The 17270-nt window shown below is 35.5% G+C and overlaps 1 protein-coding gene across 6 annotated transcripts in view; it reads left to right on the plus strand.

The window, feature by feature from the left end:
* ATP2C1 (ATPase secretory pathway Ca2+ transporting 1) overlaps positions 1-17270 on the plus strand; it is a 171828-nt gene that overhangs the window by 36284 nt on the left and 118274 nt on the right. The window lies entirely within an intron of this gene.

Raw genomic sequence — 17270 nt, forward strand, 5'->3', positions numbered from 1 at the left:
GAATTGCTTTCTTGGGATACTAGCATTTATTTTGGTAACATAGGGCATTTCGGAAATTAAGGCACTATGGGCTGACTGAGCTTTATTCTGCTTTCCTGAGAGAGCTGCTGTCTTTAGGGAATGGAAGGGAAGTTTTCATTTCTGATAGCATCTGTGCTTGTTTTAAATAGCTTGTTTGAAAGGAACCACTCGAGGGGAAATGGAAAGGGGGAGAGAAGGGGATGCACTGCCTCTCTGTATATTTGCATATCAAGCCTTGATAATGTTATGTGACTGGATTAGTTTATAAGAAACGAGACAATTTTTAATTCATGGAGATTTGTTTTTCACTTCATAAAAAAAAAATAACTTTGAATTTAACAGAATGTTAATGAGGAGATTTCCTTTCTTAAAGTTCCTCCCTATTTGAGAACATCGTTTAGGAGGTTGACAGTGGAACTTGTTTGTCCACTGTGCACTTTGGACCACTAGATTATCATTCACATGTTACTTGATTTCTTTGGTCGCGTTAAAGTATTTAATGCTTTTTCACTAAACAGCACTGGTGATTTTCCAAAAGCGTCGAATAACTCTGAATATTATTTTCTCTCCTGAAACAACCACACTTATTCATTCCCGGGACTGACTTCTGACTTGTGTGTGATAATCTTTCTTTTTTTCTTTCCCCGCCCTGGTTTGCAAGATGCTATGAAAGATACTTAGACAAATTACGGTTTGTCTTCTTGTGTCTCTTGGTTTTTAAAATCTGAACTGGTACAAAGGAGATGCAGTGGGGTTTGCTGGTTGCTTTCTCACTTGTTTTTCCCATTTTAAGAACGTAAGCTCAGTTGCCCTAGGTAGGACTGGTAATTTTCGCATAGATATTTCTTATATGCATGATCTGTTTTGCTGCCTGAGACCCTGGGATATGTGGGAAATACGAGAGGCACGATTATATTGCTCAGTTTTACTCTACATGAATAATTGGTGGAAGACATTTTCTGAAATATTGAAGTATATAACTGCAGAGGAGTTATGCCAACCTAGTAGGGTCATTAGAAAGATCATTTGAAAGCAATGATGTTTTTGTTTGATAGAATGGAGAAATCACTTTTCTGAGGCTTTCTCTTTGTCTTGATTTACAGATTTCAGAAAGGCAAATCCTTTCTTCACAAGAGACAAAGAATAGTAAATGCACTTGTATACCTGTTTCTTAGTAGTTGTATCTTAAATAACATCTATGCCTTCTGCTTTCAGAGTGTTACCAGGTTTAAGAGAGTAGTCTAAAGTAGGTGTATTCTTAGGTGTTGCTTTTGTCTCTTGATCTCTTAGGAAAAGGGGCATGACTAATAAAGCCGACTCTCATATTGTCTGTTGACGTGAGAGGGAGTGGTGGTGAGATGGAAGCATGCTGCATGCTTGTGTCTGATTGAGTCTTTATTATTTGACTTCATAGTAAAAGATTACACTTAAAAACTTGCCGGGGTTTTCTGCCTTGTGATAATCAAGAGGGCTTTTTTGTCAATTTCTCATTACCATTACATGTTTTCCTTTCTCACGTAAACATTTTTAAGAAATATTTGTATATAACCTAGAATTATCAATGGCCTATTTTGAAATACATAGAATATTACTGCTTTCCTTTTATAGTTAGTATCTTCCTTTGACATGTGAATCAACATCTTGGGAGTGTGGAAAAAAATGGATTCAAACCATGCCTTAACCACTGAAAGTTGTGTGACTTTAAACAAATTACAGTACACCCTTGAATAATGTGGGATTTAGGGGGGGGCACCGCCCCCAGTAGAAAATGTACTATAATTTTTGGCTCCCCCAGAACTTAACTACTAATACCTTACTATTGACTGGAAGCCATATAATTAATAATAAAATGGATTAATACATATTTTGTATATGTATTGTATACTCTATTCTTATAAAAATTAAGTTAGAGAAAAGAAAATGGTAAGAAAATTATAAAGAAGGTGAAACACATTTATTGTACTGTGGGTAATCTTCATGTAAGTGAGCCTGCACAGTTCAAACCTGTGTTCAAGGGTTAACTGTATTTCACCTTTCTTAGCTTCTGTTTCCTCATCTGTAAATTGAGATTGATAATACTTAGTTACATAGTTAAGAGGGTTACATAGTTAAGAAGTTAGAAACTTCTTTTTGAGAGAGAGGAAAGAATTTAAGAGCATGCACTGTGGATCCTGGCAATCCAATTTGAATGCCGGATCCCCACTTAGCATAATTTGGCTTTTTGTGCTTCAGTTTCTTCATCTATAATAAAATAAGGGTACTTGATAGAACCTGCTATATGAGATTGTTAAAAACATTTAGAACAGTATCTGGCACATAGTAAGTGCTCAATAAATGATTATTATAAATAGCTTTACCTGGTGTTTGCACGCAATTATGCCATGTTACATTAATGATATGATAGCTGAATATTGAAAGGAGGAACAGTAGTGGTGAAAATCCTCTGTATGAAGTTGCTGTTTTTAGGGAATTGGTGAGTTAAGTACATAATTTTCTGTACTGTTATGCCTTTAGTTCTATAAAGAAGGTTGGGGCTCCAACAAGAAACCTGGGGCCAGTGTGGAAGGAGACAGGTTTGGATTTAAATCCTAACAAGTAGCTTTTTTCTCTCCTTAAAAAACTGATGAGTTACTGTGCTTCTAAGTCTTCCCATCGGTAAATGGGATAATGCCCTTTGGAGGTTTGATGTGAGGAATTAATGAAGCCTGGTGTGTGAAGTGCCCAGAATGACGGTTGACACATGGTTAGCATGCATGAGTGATTGATTGCTACTGTTCCCCAGAAAGAGACTTCTCTAGTAGGTATATAGATAAATTACATCTCTAGGTATGTACAGGATAGAATTGATAGTGGCTTCCAGGGGCAATTAGCTCGAAGGTTCTTAGTGTGCCATATGTACAATGGTTCTTGGAGAGAATGACTTTATTATCCTTGTGTTTCCTTTCAGCAATGGTGGTAATTTTCTTTAGAACTTAAGTTTCAATTCTTCTGGACCTTTCTCCCATGTCTCACTTAAACCGTATCAGCAAAGCCTACCTGGTTTTTAGCCAGTCTCCAGATTGCTTTGTGAACATTTCCTGCCAGTCACAGGAAGTATTTGAAGTGTTAATTTCCTGGAATTTCAGGGATTGGTCCTAGGCATCCCTTTGTGGGACTCATTTTGCATGTTTGGAACTCCTTTTTGCATGTTTATTTTGAATTTAAATAGATACCACCTAGGAACCGGAGATGTACGAGTAAATGGCTCTTTTCCTGATTTTTAAAAAATTATTTGTGCCTAAAGGGATGGCTTATAAGCTGGAGAATTTTGCACACAGTTTCTTCTTCCCAGTAATGGGTTCTTTCCTTTGGAGTAAATTTGGCTTTTCTCATAGAAAAATATGAATTTAATGTACCTGAAACTAATAAAGCTTTAAATATTTCTTTGACTAGTGGATAGAAATGTAATAGTCTTCAAGATTTCAGGACATGTTTAATTTATACTTACAGGCAGGGCTAATTTGTCTAGAATAAATTACCTTGATCTCTTTGGGTTGCATTTGGAAATGATAGTATGTTTATTTACATTTTACTTTATTTATTCATTCATTCATTCATTCATTCAAAAATATCATTTATTCATGAGAGACACAGGGAGAGAGAGAGAGGCAGAGACATAGGCAGAGGGAGAAGCAGGCTCCATGTGGGGAGCCTGATGTGGAACTCCATCCTGGGACTCCAGGATCACGCCTGGGGCCTAAGGCAGGCGCCCAACCGCTGAGCCACCCAGGCATCCTTATGCTTTACTTTAAAAATAGTTTCTTGGTCAAATTATTAATCATCTAAGAATGTCTCAAAAGATTGTGTGTTAGGATAAGGATAGTTGGAGGAACTGTAAATAAAACGGAAAACCACCTTAATTACCTTCTTTTAACTAGAAATAGGAAACCAGGTTATAAAAGTATTTTATATCTTTAGATGTGGAAAACATATTTCGTTTGCTCTTTTGTCAATAAAGTAATATTCTTAGTATTTCTAGAAAAGAGTTGAAATTGAAAGAGATTATGTATATAACAGCATCTTATAAGATATAGTAACTTAACCTAGAGGAAGGATGCTGCAGAGATTATTTGTAAGCATTAGCTTTCTACAGTTGAATCCTCAATTTAACTTGATTTGTCTTAATGTTTTTATCATTCATTTAACGTCAGTGGAATTAAACTGTCAACTGAAGCGGTGTCAATCGCAATATTCTCTTAGGAATACACCCCTTGGAGCTCAAGGCTGATTTTTTTTTTGGGGGGGGATCTTGGTTAACCATAATATGGTTAACAAGGTTATGTTTTGTTTTAAATCTGGAAAGAATTCCATAGCTTGATGGTAAAGTTAGCTGGTGTGAATTTTAAATTACATAATTGCTACATGTAACATCTAAACAACTCTTAAGGATCAGTTCAAAAGGTCCTCCAATATTTACTTTGTTAGAAATTCTTTTTATAGTGATTTCAGGCTTTAGTTGTGACAAGATTGTCTTTATGATTTTCATAAGGACAAATGTTGGTAAAAGGCAGTAAAGTAAAAACTGGTCAGGCTCTATATTAATGCCATAATGTATAGGAAAAGCATTTCTCTGAAAAAGAAATGTCAGGCTAAATTGATGCATTTCCTTTAGACTTTTTATGGCTGGTATTTATATGCATTTGTTAATTATAAGTCTTCCATTTTCAAGGCTTTAACTTACTATTGACAAAGGCATATATCTTGGAATTACAAGGAAATTACTCAAATTATGTGGAATGAAATTAGTTTAGGCTAAGCTTATTGGATACATTAGAAAAAATTTGAGTGAAATGTTACAACCTATCATATCATAGGTTATAGCCAGAAAGAAAGTAATAGTGTGGGTCAAAAGCATCAACTTAAGATGGCTGTAACAGGACATCTAATTCAACTTCAATCCCTGCTTTTTCTTTCTGCTTCAGATAATAGAGAATGTGTGATTGGAATTATTTAATATACCTGTTAATTATAGTTGCTTAATTAGGGCTTTTTGGCTTGACTTTTGATCTTTTCATAAAGGCACTGTCCTGAACAGGATTATGTATGTCTTTATCCCTTCTGAAAACACAGAAACATCATTGTAGAAATTGTTTTCACTTATTTATTTACTTAAAGAACCCCATAAAATGAGAATAGCAGTAGGATCCTGACACTAAATATATTGGCTACTTCACAGGAAAACTCAGAAATGATAACAGAAGCAGAAATACTTAGAATGTCATGGTCATAATTTCATTGAATATTAACTATGAAATATTAATGAAAACTTTTGATTAGGTTGTGAATTTCAGATTTTGGATTTAAAATTAACTTGATTGTGGGATCTTAAAAAGGATAAAGCATTTCCTAGGGATCATTGATAAAATAAAATTCTGTTCCCTGCCTGAGGGACAGATAAGCTTTAAAACAGGTCCTGAATTTCCTCTTATCTTAAATCAGAGCCTTTCATTTGCAGTATAAATAAATTAGCCTCTTGGTGCTATATATTCATATATGTTGTGAACATATTTTTATGTGCTTTTGCAGTTATTTTGCTAGCTTTTCTTTGACCATCTCTTACAGACTTTCCATGGTAGAATGTTTGCTTTGCCTTCTTTCATCTGGTTTTATATATTGGGAGAGGCAGAAAGGTTAATTGGATCAGACTTTCTTTGGGAATCTCCTCTCTCTTCTTTTTTCTGTTCAGTGTCAATTGTACATTCCCTAAGAGCAGGCAAAAGCCATTCATGGCACAAGTGCCAGAAATAGCATGCAAGCCACTTTTTAAGGCATGCAAACTAATCTCTACTATGTCCTTTTCTTAATGCTTGTCGGGGTTGCTATTTACTGAGAGTTGACATCAGATTGTGAAAGTGTCAGTGATCAGAGGTGCCTGGATGGCTCAGTCATTTAAGAATCTGACTCTTGATTTTGACTCAGGTCATGATCTCAGGTCTTGAGATTGAGCCCTGCATGGGGCTCTGTGCTGGGTGAGGAACCTGCTTGGGATTCTCTCCTCTGCCCCTCTCAGGTACCCACGTGCTTTCTTTCTCTTTCTCAAAAAAAAAAAAAAAAAAAAAAAAAGTGTCAGTGATCAGATGGGGAAGTCCAATTTCTGTTCCCACTCCAGAGGTAGAGAATGTGTTCTTTGTTGGCCACTGTTTCAGGTCTGTCAGCCTCCTACTCTAGACATTGGCATTCAGTTATGATATCCTGATGTATACCTCTCATTACTTTGAGGGACCAATAGAGATTACTTCTTTCTGATTTTTTTCTGTTCTAGAAAAATGAGGGGAGATGGCTTGTGTCTATATTAGAAGGATGGGAATGGAGAGTAGGGATGGATGAGAGAGACATTTTACTCCTAGGAAAAACCCAGCAGAACTTGGGTAGTAATTAGGTACAGGAAATGAGGGGGAAGGTTGAGTCAGAATGACAATAAGCTTTTAAGCCAGCATAAGTGGGTGAGAGGAGGTACCACTGGCTAGTTGGAGTAGTTAGCTGTGTTGGGGACAGGGCCAAGCAGGGTATGTAGAGGGAGGTTTTAAAATTGAACACCAGTTGGGCTAGAAGACCAGAGTTCAAAGTGAGCTCTTGAGGGCAAAGACCCTTAGTTGTCTCTAATTCATTTTGAATAGAATTTGGCATGTAGCTTTTGCCCATTGAATGAAAATACTGGCTTCTTCACTTGAGCATAGTGGTTCTCAACTGGGGTGATTTTGCCCTCCAGGAGATTTGGCAATGTCTGGAGATATTTTAGTTAGAACTAGAGGGATGCTACTGGCATCCAGTGAGAAGAGGCCAGGGATGCTGGTAAACATCCTACCATGTACAAGACAGTCCCTTCCCCCAAGGAATTAACTGACCCCAAATGTCAAGGGTTGAGAAACATTGTTCTAACCAAGGGGCAGAAAGTTAACTTCTCTAAGCTTTGGTTTCCTCACTTGTAAAGCGATGATGACTCTACTTTAGTTTTGTTAGGATTAAATAGGGCAAGGTGTGTAAGTGCCTGGCATGAAAAGGCTGCTGAGCAAGTACTAATTTCCCTTACCTTGGTTGATGACTAAGATATGAGGAAGTTATTTTTGTTATTTGTCTATTAAATAACTTCTAATTTCAAGGCTTCCTAAATTTTTCTGAGATAAGTGGAATGCCTGGGAAAAACTATAGAAGTTTTTATAATCTTAAGGATTCTGTCGTGGTTGCATCACATTACAATTTTGGGTTTTGAGTACTTCATGATTTGTAATTAGTAGGTAAAAATGTTGAAATTTGGATTAAATGTTTTACCTACTAATCAGTGAGGTTAAACTCATAATTTTGCTTGTTGTTAGAACTTTTACTGTTTGAAAGCAATTTTACTGTTCTTTGATATCAAGACTGAAGTGTTGTGAGTTACTTCTTTTGGAATATGCCAGACTTGTCTATAACGCCTTTTCTTTTTTTTATCCATTTACAAAATTTCAAGTAGACTCTTCTCTGAAATCAGAACTCTTCAGATTTACTTAAGATCTTCATTAGGTGGCTTTTTTTTACTCGTTAAGTATCTTTTTATTCTTTTGTAAAATGTAGATATTACCACCAGCTCTTTCACTTATGCTTGGATCAGGACACATGTTATTTTCAATTCTAATACAAGGACCATAACTTTGGAAATGTATTTTATTTATTTATTTATTTATTTATTTATTTATTTATTTATTTATGATAGTCACAGAGAGAGAGAGAGAGGCAGAGACACAGGCAGAGGGAGAAGCAGGCTCCATGCACCGGGAGCCCGATGTGGGATTCGATCCCGGGTCTCCAGGATCGCGCCCTGGCCAAAGGCAGGCGCCAAACCGCTGCGCCACCCAGGGATCCCTGGAAATGTATTTTAGCCTCACTGTGTTTAATATCTGCTTACATTTATGTAGTTGTGTACCATTCTCATTTTAAGGATTCTTTGCTGCTCTTTCCTTTTAGGAATAGTTTGGTTTAGTCTCCCTAAACTTTAATATCCCCATCTATAACATGAGATTAATAGATAAAGATGTTTGAGTTTACTGAACTATTTATTGGACTCTTACTAGTATTTCTTTTACTAATAGTGGAATTTATAAATAACATTCTTTCTGTTTCTCGTATTAAACTAAGATGATTTGAACATACCAATCATTAAATTGTTGGTTAGAAGAATTAAATAACTTGAGGAAAACCACCTAAAATGGAAAATGATGTATAAGTGATAATAAAATACATTTTGTGGCAGCAAATAAATGCTCATTCAACCTGTAGGGTTCAAAGTTGGTAGCTTTTGATGATATAAATTATATCTGACCACATGTTGCTTTTAAGGGCTTACATGGTTCTCTGTTGTGCCTATAGACATTTAGGTCAGTTAAGTACAGGGTGTGAAGGATGCTGCATTTATGTCTTTGATTTTTGTAAGTGTTTGGTTGCTATAGCCTGTAAAATTAATTAATGAATGAAAATTAACTATGTGAAAGGAATGCCATTGGACATATCAAGGAACTAGCAGAAGGAATAAGGGAATCTACCATATTTCTACAGTCGAATTATTAGCTGGTCTAACTTTATTATTTTTTTTACTCTGGTATTACTAGTAAAATAATTGTTGCTAGCTGAAAACTTTAAAAAACAGCTCCATGTTTAATGCAACAAAATGGACAGATTAAAAAAAATATGTAGATAATATTATACCTCCTCCCTCATCTTTGTACCAAATTTGTCTCAGGACTTGGAATAATTTCTACAAACTGATACATCGGTGAATGGAGTATTATGTCTACCTTTTAGTAAACAAAAAAAAAATTCTTTCCAGGTGTAATTGCTTAACTGGGGTTAAAGTGTTGTTTAACTTCTTTTTTTTTTTTTTTAATTTTTATTTATTTATGATAGTCACAGAGAGAAAGAGAGAGAGGCAGAGACACAGGCGGAGGGAGAAGCAGGCTCCATGTACCGGGAGCCCGACGTGGGACTCGATCCCGGGTCTCCAGGATCGCGCCCTGGGCCAAAGGCAGGCGCCAAACCACTGCGCCACCCAAGGATCCCTGTTGTTTAACTTCTAATTATACAAGAAAGATTTGCTTTACTTTCAGAGGTGTTTTTAAAATCTTAAATTTTTTTTTTTTTTTAAAGATTTTATTTATTTATGATAGAGAGAGAGAGAGAGAGGCAGAGACAGGCAGAGGGAGAAGCAGGCTCCATGCAGGGAGCCTGACGGGGGACTCCATCCCAGGTCTCCAGGATCACGCCCTGGGCTGAAGGTGGCGCTAAACTGCTGAGCCACCCAGATTGCCCAAAATCTTTACATTTTTTAACTGAAATAATTTTAGACTTACATCAGAGGTGCAAAATTTTTTATAAAGAGTTCTTATAAAACCTTTTCCCAGTTTCCCTAATGTTAACATCTTATATAATCATAGTATTATGATTAAACCCAAGAAATTCACATTTATAAACTATCCTTTATCTACCCTGGGATCCAATTCTGGATTCCGTCTTGCATTTAGTTTGTTTCCTTAGTCTCCTTCCATCTGTTAAATTCTCTGGTCTTTTTTTTTCATTTTTCATAATCTTGACACTTGAAGAGTACCGGTCAGTTATTTTTTCAGAATGTCCCAAATTGGATTTGTCTGATGTTTACTTACGATTAAGATATCTTAACTGTGATTAAGGTTAAGGTGTATGCCAGTTTTCTCCACTGTAAAGTTACTATTTTTTCTTTTCTAATGAAAATAAATGTAATATTTCTTTAGTAATGTAATCATTCCTTTGTAATTAATAATTTTCCTTTTGTGGGGAGATACTTTGAAGCTGCAAGTATCTTCTGTCTCACCATACATTTCACAGGCCAGTTTTTGCATCTATCAGTGGTTCTTCGTGGCTGCTATTACTACTGTGGTTGCTTAATGATGATTTTGTTTCCTTTCATCTCTTCTATATTTATTAACTAGATTTTTGTTAAGGAAGAACTGTCCTTTTTCCTTCACTTATTAATTTTCCAGTTGTTTATTTACATGCATTTATGAATATTTATTTTACTGTTTGGGCTAAAAGTTAATACTTTGTGCTCAAATCATTCCAACTTTGATTATTGAGAATCCTTTCAAATGTGCTCCTTTGGCCCTTCTATAATGCCTCTATCATTTTGTGACTTCTAATTTACTCTCTGGCAACACAAGATGTGCATCTCTGTTTTTCCCTCTTTATAGCAGCCACATACACAATCAGTCCGTTCTCTAAGAAAGGCATCATGTTCATTTTATTGGATCTGGAAACCAAGATCTGTGTGTTATCGGGTTGCCACTGTTTCTCTTTGTAATTAGAGTTAGCAAATAGATATATAGTAATATACATGGATGTATTTTTATTTCTTTATCCATCTATATAAACTGAAAACCATGACCTCAGGGTTCATTCTAGATTTTCTGCCACTTTGTCATTTCCCCTGTTACTTCCTTTTTCAAAGGTGAGAAACTTGGTTCTTATCCACAGTATATTATTTACTTATCTGTTCAAACCTAGTACACAACACACAGACACAAAAGTAGTTTCAGAATTGCTAACCTATTTCCCTGTGAGAGACACATTTAAAAACTAAAATATATTTGTCTTTAGCTTTACCAATACACAGACAAAATCTGTTTTCCAAAGTTACTTAGTACTTTGTTTTCCTTATTTTGGTATGGTTATGTTATTCATTAATAATGAAATTAGGTATTATCCGTTTACATTTTATTTTAGCATCTTCCCACATCATGTTTTAGTTTCTTAAATCTTTTTGAAGTAAATGGATCGTGTGCATGCTCTCCAGAAGACAGCTCTTCATAGGTGACCTGCTTGATGGCACTCATTCTACTCATCCCCGCCCCCCCTTCCCCCCGCCACCAGCTTTCTTGCCCATGGATCCCCTTTTGAGGATGTAGAACCATAATGACATCTAATGCTTTCTGTTCCTATGCCTAAGACAAGACCTTCAAAGCTCAGTTCCTCCTCTTTGACCCAGTACTATCCAGGCAGGAGTACCAAAGGGAATTTGATGTGGGCCTTCAAATCTTTTTTCCCTCCCCATTAGCAGCCGGTAGTTTTTGATGGGACAGAATAAAGTTTCATTTTTATATTAAAAAAAAATGGTGACCTATCCCTCCCATTTTTCTGTAGTGAAGATCTGTTTTTAAAAGGATTAGATTTGCTTAGATATAGGTACAGCTATAATTGTTTGGGCTGATAGCAGTTCACTTGAAAGGAGCTGTGTTCTGGTGATTATTCTCTTGGGCTTGCTCACTTGGTTCCTTAGTTACAACTTTCTACATTTTCTCCACTTGGGAATTTATTCTGTGTTCCCACAAGTGTTTGAAATCAGTCTTCAACTAAATCTTTGTTCTGGATGCATGGTTTTAGACCCAAAGTCAGCTAGAGGCTGGGGTAAATTAAATTATTTTGCAGATCCTGTCATTTATTGGTTTTTATCTTTATTTTTATTGTTTTTAAAGATTTATTTATTTGAGAGGGAGAGAGAGAAAACACATGCACATGAGCAGGGGGCGGGGGGCAGAGGGAGAAGCAGACTCTCCACTAAGCAGGGAACCAGACAAGAGGCTGGATCCTAGAACCTTGGGATCATGACATATCCCAAGCTGAAGGCAGAGGCTTAACCAACTGAGCCACCCAGGCGCCTCATTTGGTTTTTATTTTTGAGGTATAATTCACATACCATAAAATTTGCCATTTTAAAGTACATAGTTAAGTGGATTTTAGTATATTCACAAAGTTATGGGTTAATCTAATTCCAGAACACTTCCATCACTTGCAAAAGAAATACCTTACCCATTAGCAAACACTTTCTGTTCTCTTTTCCTCAGCTCTTGCCAACTACAACTCTACTTGTTGTCTCTATTTTTTGCCTGTTCTAGATATTTCATATAAATGAATATGTGAGCTTCTTTATCTGACTTCTTTCACTTCAGCATGTTTTCAGTATTCAGCCATTTATAGAATGTATCATTTCATTATTTTTTTGGTTGAATAATATTTCAGAGTATGGATTTACCACATTTCATTCATCGATCAGTTGGTGGATATTAAGTTGTTTCTACTTTTTGGCTATTGTGAATAATACTGCTGTGAACATTCATATGCAAGTGTGTAAAAATATGTTTTCAGTTCTTTTGGATGTATACTTATAGTGGAAGTGCTAGGTTATAAGGTAATTCCATATTTAATTTATTGAGGAATCCCCATAGAAGTTGCACCATTTTTCATTCCCACCAGTAATTTGTGAAGGTTCCAATTAATTTCTCCACATCCTTTTCAACATTTGTTTTCTTTCTTTCTTTTTTTAAATAGCTATTCTGAAAGTATGAAATTGTGTCATGTTCTTTTTTTTATTTTTTTAAAGATTTATTTCTTTATTCATGAGAGACAGAGAGAGGGGCAGAGACATAGGCAGAGGGAGAAGCAGTCTCCCCATGGGGAGTCCAATGTGAGACTTGATCCCAGGACCCCAGCATCACCACCTAAGCTGAAGGCAGACGCTCAACCACTGAGCCACCCAGGCATCCCCGAGTTCTAATTTTGATTTGTGTTTTTCTAATGATTAATGATGTCAAGCATCTTTCCATGTGCTTATTGGTCACTTACACATCTTTGGAGAAATAATCAATGCAACCCTGTCCCTTTTGTAATTTTGTTACTTGCTCTTTTATTATTGAATTATGAGATTCTATTCATATTCAGGGTACTGGATAGGAAGATCTCTTTTTTTTTTTATTAAAAAGTGTTATTTATTTATTTATTTATTTATTATTTTATTTTTTTAGAGTGTTATTTATTTAAGTAATTTCACCCATGTAGGTCTCAAACTCATGACCCTGGTATCAAAAGTTGTACACTTCACCGCCTGAGCAGCCAAACACCCCCTGGATAGGAATGTATCTTATACTGGTACTTGCACAAGCATACAAAGAGATTTGTGCATGGGTGTTCACTACAGTGTTTATAATACCCTTAATCAGACATATGATTTGCAGATATTTCTCTCATTCTATAGGTTGACTTTTCATGTTCTTTTTTCTTTTTTCAGTTTTAATTGTCTTTTTTTTTCTTAATGATGTCTTTTGTAGTACAGACTTAAAATTTTGATGAAGTCCAGTTTGTCTTTTTTTTTTCTTTTGTTGTTTGTGCTTTAGATGTTATATTTAAGAACCACTGCCTGATTCATGGTGACAAAGATCTATGTTGTTTCCTAAGAATTTTACAGTTTAGCTTTCACACTTGATCCACCTTGGGTTAGTATTTATATATGGTATGAGGTGATGGTCCAATTTTCTTGTTTTGCATGAAATATCCAAGTATTCCAACACCATTACTCCAGTGAATTGTGTTGGAACTCTTGTTAAAAATCAGTTGACCATTGGGGCACCTAGGTGGCTCAGTGGTTGAGGGTCTGCCTTTGGCTCAGGCCATGATCCCCGGGTCCTGGGATTGAGGCCCACATCAGGCTCCCTGGGGGGAAGCCTGCTTCTCTCTCTCTGCCTTTATCTCTGCTTCTCTCTCTGTGTGTGAATAAATAAATAAAATCTCAAAAAAGAAATCAATTGACATTGATGTATGAATTTGTTTCTAGACTCTCAATTCTGTTCCATTGATCTATATATCCTGATGCCATTACCACCCTGACTAACTAGCTTTTATAGTAAGTTTTGAAACTGGGGAGTATGAGTCCACCACCTTTGTCCTTTTTCAAGATATTTTTGTTTATTCTGAGTCCCTTGCATTTTCATATGAATTTTGGAATTGGTTTGCTTATTTCCTTAAAAAAAAAAAGCGATTAGAATTTTCATAGTGCATTGAAATAATTGTATTTTGAGGATGTAATATTTCTATATAGGTACAAACATAAGATCTTTTTGAATGTTTGGATGTCAGTTTATTCTAGGCAATGTACAAAATGGCTTTAAAAGTTGAAATAGTCTTATTACTCCCTTCTTCGTCCTCTTCCTCTGAGAATAACTTAGTGGGGGAAAAGATATATTATTCAATAAATGGTATAGGGACATTTAGCTGACTTTTAGGAAGAAAGGTAAAGCTGGAGGAGAAAGGCTTTTAAAAAAACTAGCATGGAATAAAATCTCAAAATCATAAAAAATTGAAATACATGGTCATGTAAAATATTAAAAAGTAAAAAATAGATGCAAACCAATGGTAAAAAACACTTGAACAAATGACAAAGGCTTTATATCTATAAGAAATCTGCAATTACTTGTAGGGGAAAATAGCCAGGGAAGAGGACATGAACAAGTGTTTCACAGAAAAGGTTGCAGATGGTCAAAGGATATATGAAAAGGTACTTGACCTCAGTAATGAACAAATGTGAATTTAAGTAACTATTTTCTGCTCATCAAATTGGCAAAGATTTAACAATGTGATGATGCTTACTTCTGGCTAGATTGCAGGGAAAATAGAAGCTCCTGGTTGTTGGAAGTTCATTTGACGCAGTCTTTTTGGAGAACAATTTAGCAAAATCTATCAGAATAAAAAATACATTCAGCAGTTCTATGTGCAGGAATGTATTTTGTACCTATACTTGCAAGAGCATACAAAGACATATGTACAAAGATACTTATTATAGCAACATTTTAGAAACAAAAGATGAGAATAACTCAAATGTCTGTCATCAAGAGGACTAGTTAAATAGAGAGGTACTACCATATAATGAAATGTTCTGTGAGCCATTAAAAAATAAATGAGGCCCCTGATTTCAAACTAATTCAAAACTGTAGTAATCAGAACAGTATGATACTGGTATGAAAACAGACACAGATCGATGGAATAGAAAAGAGAGTCCAGAAATAAACACACGCTTAAATATAGTCAATTGATCTATAACAAAAGAGGCAAGAATATGCAGTAGGGAAAAGACAGTCTTTTCAATAAATTATGTTGGGAAAACTGGGCAGCTCCATGCAAAAGAATGAAACTAGACCACTATCTCATACCATACACAAAAATAAATTCAAATGGATTGAAGACTTGAATATAAAACCTGAAACCATAGAACTCTTAGAAGAAAACTTAGGGAGCAAGCTCTTTGATATAGGTCATAGTATTTTTTAGACTAATCCCCTCAGATAAGGGTAACAAAAGCTAAAGTAAACATGTGGTGTTATATAAACTAAAAAGCTTTTGCACAGTAAAGGAGACAAACAAAACAAAAAGGCAAGCTACTAAATAGGAGAAGAAACATGCAAATCGTACTTCCAATAGGGAGTTAATATCCAAAATATATTAAGAGCTTATTCAACCTAATATCAAAGAAAAAAAAAAAAAACACCTGAGTACTGTCAGAAAGGGACGAATACCTACCATTTGCTTCTGAATAAGTCAATATGAGAAGGCTAAACTGCACATGGTTTCCCTCATGTGGAATGTAAGAAATAGTGAAAGGGACTATAAGGGAAAGGAGGGAAACTGAGTGGGAGAAAATTAGAGAGGAAGACAAACCATGAGAGATACCTAACTCTGGAAAACAAAGGCTGCGGAAGGAGAGGAGGGTGGGAGAGATGGGGTGACAAGATAGCGGTCACTAGGGAGGGCACTTGATGGGATGAGCACTGAGTGTTATACTATATGTTGGCAAATTGAATTTTCTTAAAAAAGAAAAAAACCCCCACAACCTGATTAGAAAATAGGCAGAGGACATGAAGAAACATTTTCTGAAGAAGAGGTACAGATGGCCAACAGGCACGTGAAAAGATGCTCAGTATCACTAATCATCAGGGAAATGCAAATCAAAACCACAATGAGTTATCACTTCACACTTAGATGTGAGATCACTAAGATCACTTAGATTGGCTATTGTCAGACAAAAATAAATGTTAGCAAGGATATGAAGAAAAAGGAACCCTCATAAACTGCTGGTGGAAATGTAAAGTGATGTAGCTACTATGGAAAATACTATGGAGGTTCCTCAGAAAATTAAAGATAAAACTACCATGTGACCCAGCAATTCACTTATGGGTGTTTGAAGAAAATGAAAACACTAATTCAAAGAGATAGACACACCCCATGTTCATTTCTAGTAGTGAAAATATGGAAGCAACCACAATGTCCATCAGTTGATCAGGGGATAGAGGAGTGTGTGTGGTTAGCATAGAGAATACAGCAGAGAATACAGTCAGTAATATTTTAGTAACTTCATATGGTAACAAGACATCATTGGGATCAATTTCTTACTGTATAAAAATATCAAATCACCTGAAACTAATAGAATATTGTGTGTTACTTACACTTCAATAAAAAAAAAATGAAGCAGATCAGTATGTGTGGTGAAATAGAATGAGGTACAAGATGTATTGAGTGAAAAAAAACAAGTTGTAGTTATGTAGTCCTATTTTGTGATAAAATATAAAACAGGACACCAAAAGTTGGAACATACCTGTACAAAATAGCTAGCAGTATATACAGAAACAGCTAACAGATTACTTCTGGGCAGTTGAACTGGGGGAATGGACTTATTACAATAAACCCTTTCTTATTACTTGACTCTAAAAGCAATGAGCAGGATTACATTTTTTAAAAATTGAAAATGACAAAAAATGGAAAATGACTTAGTGTAATTAAAAAATACAGTATTTAGGAATAAGAGATTTGTTTTTTTTTCCTGTCAAGTTGAGTATTGTATGGTTTCTGTTGGGTCTCCAGAGGTAAATGCATTTTTAAAATATGTATTGCTCTAGTGAAAGTGGGTTAGAATTAGCTCTTGGGTAAAAATGTTTAGTAGCATTTAGAATGTTCTCTTTTGTTTCCAAACATTTATAGGTATGGAAGAGAAATATGATTTATGATTGTGATTTGGGATTGTGTTTTTAATTTGTCAAATGAGGAATATTTGAGTGCTTGTCTACATTGGAGCCTGATTATGTTCTGGAACTTCAGTTTGGTGTGGAAGGTAATCATTTTAGAGACAGTGTTGTTTATTCATTTTCAGAAACTTTAGTACTGTGGCAGTAAAGAAGCAGTGGTATCACTCTGCACTCTGCCAAACAATTTCTAAAATACTAGAGTTCAAGGGAACCAACTTCCTACTCTATATAAAAATCACCAATATTGTCTCCTAGTGAAGTTTTTGGTGATTGGAAACTATACTTTTGTTATTTTGACACTGGTAGTGTCCTTAACCTAGGCAAACTATTGTTTTCTTTTCTTTTCTTTTCTTTTCTTTTCTTTTC

This window comes from Vulpes lagopus, chromosome 19, assembly GCF_018345385.1.
Source record: "Vulpes lagopus strain Blue_001 chromosome 19, ASM1834538v1, whole genome shotgun sequence".
Taxonomy (NCBI): Eukaryota; Metazoa; Chordata; class Mammalia; order Carnivora; family Canidae; genus Vulpes; species Vulpes lagopus.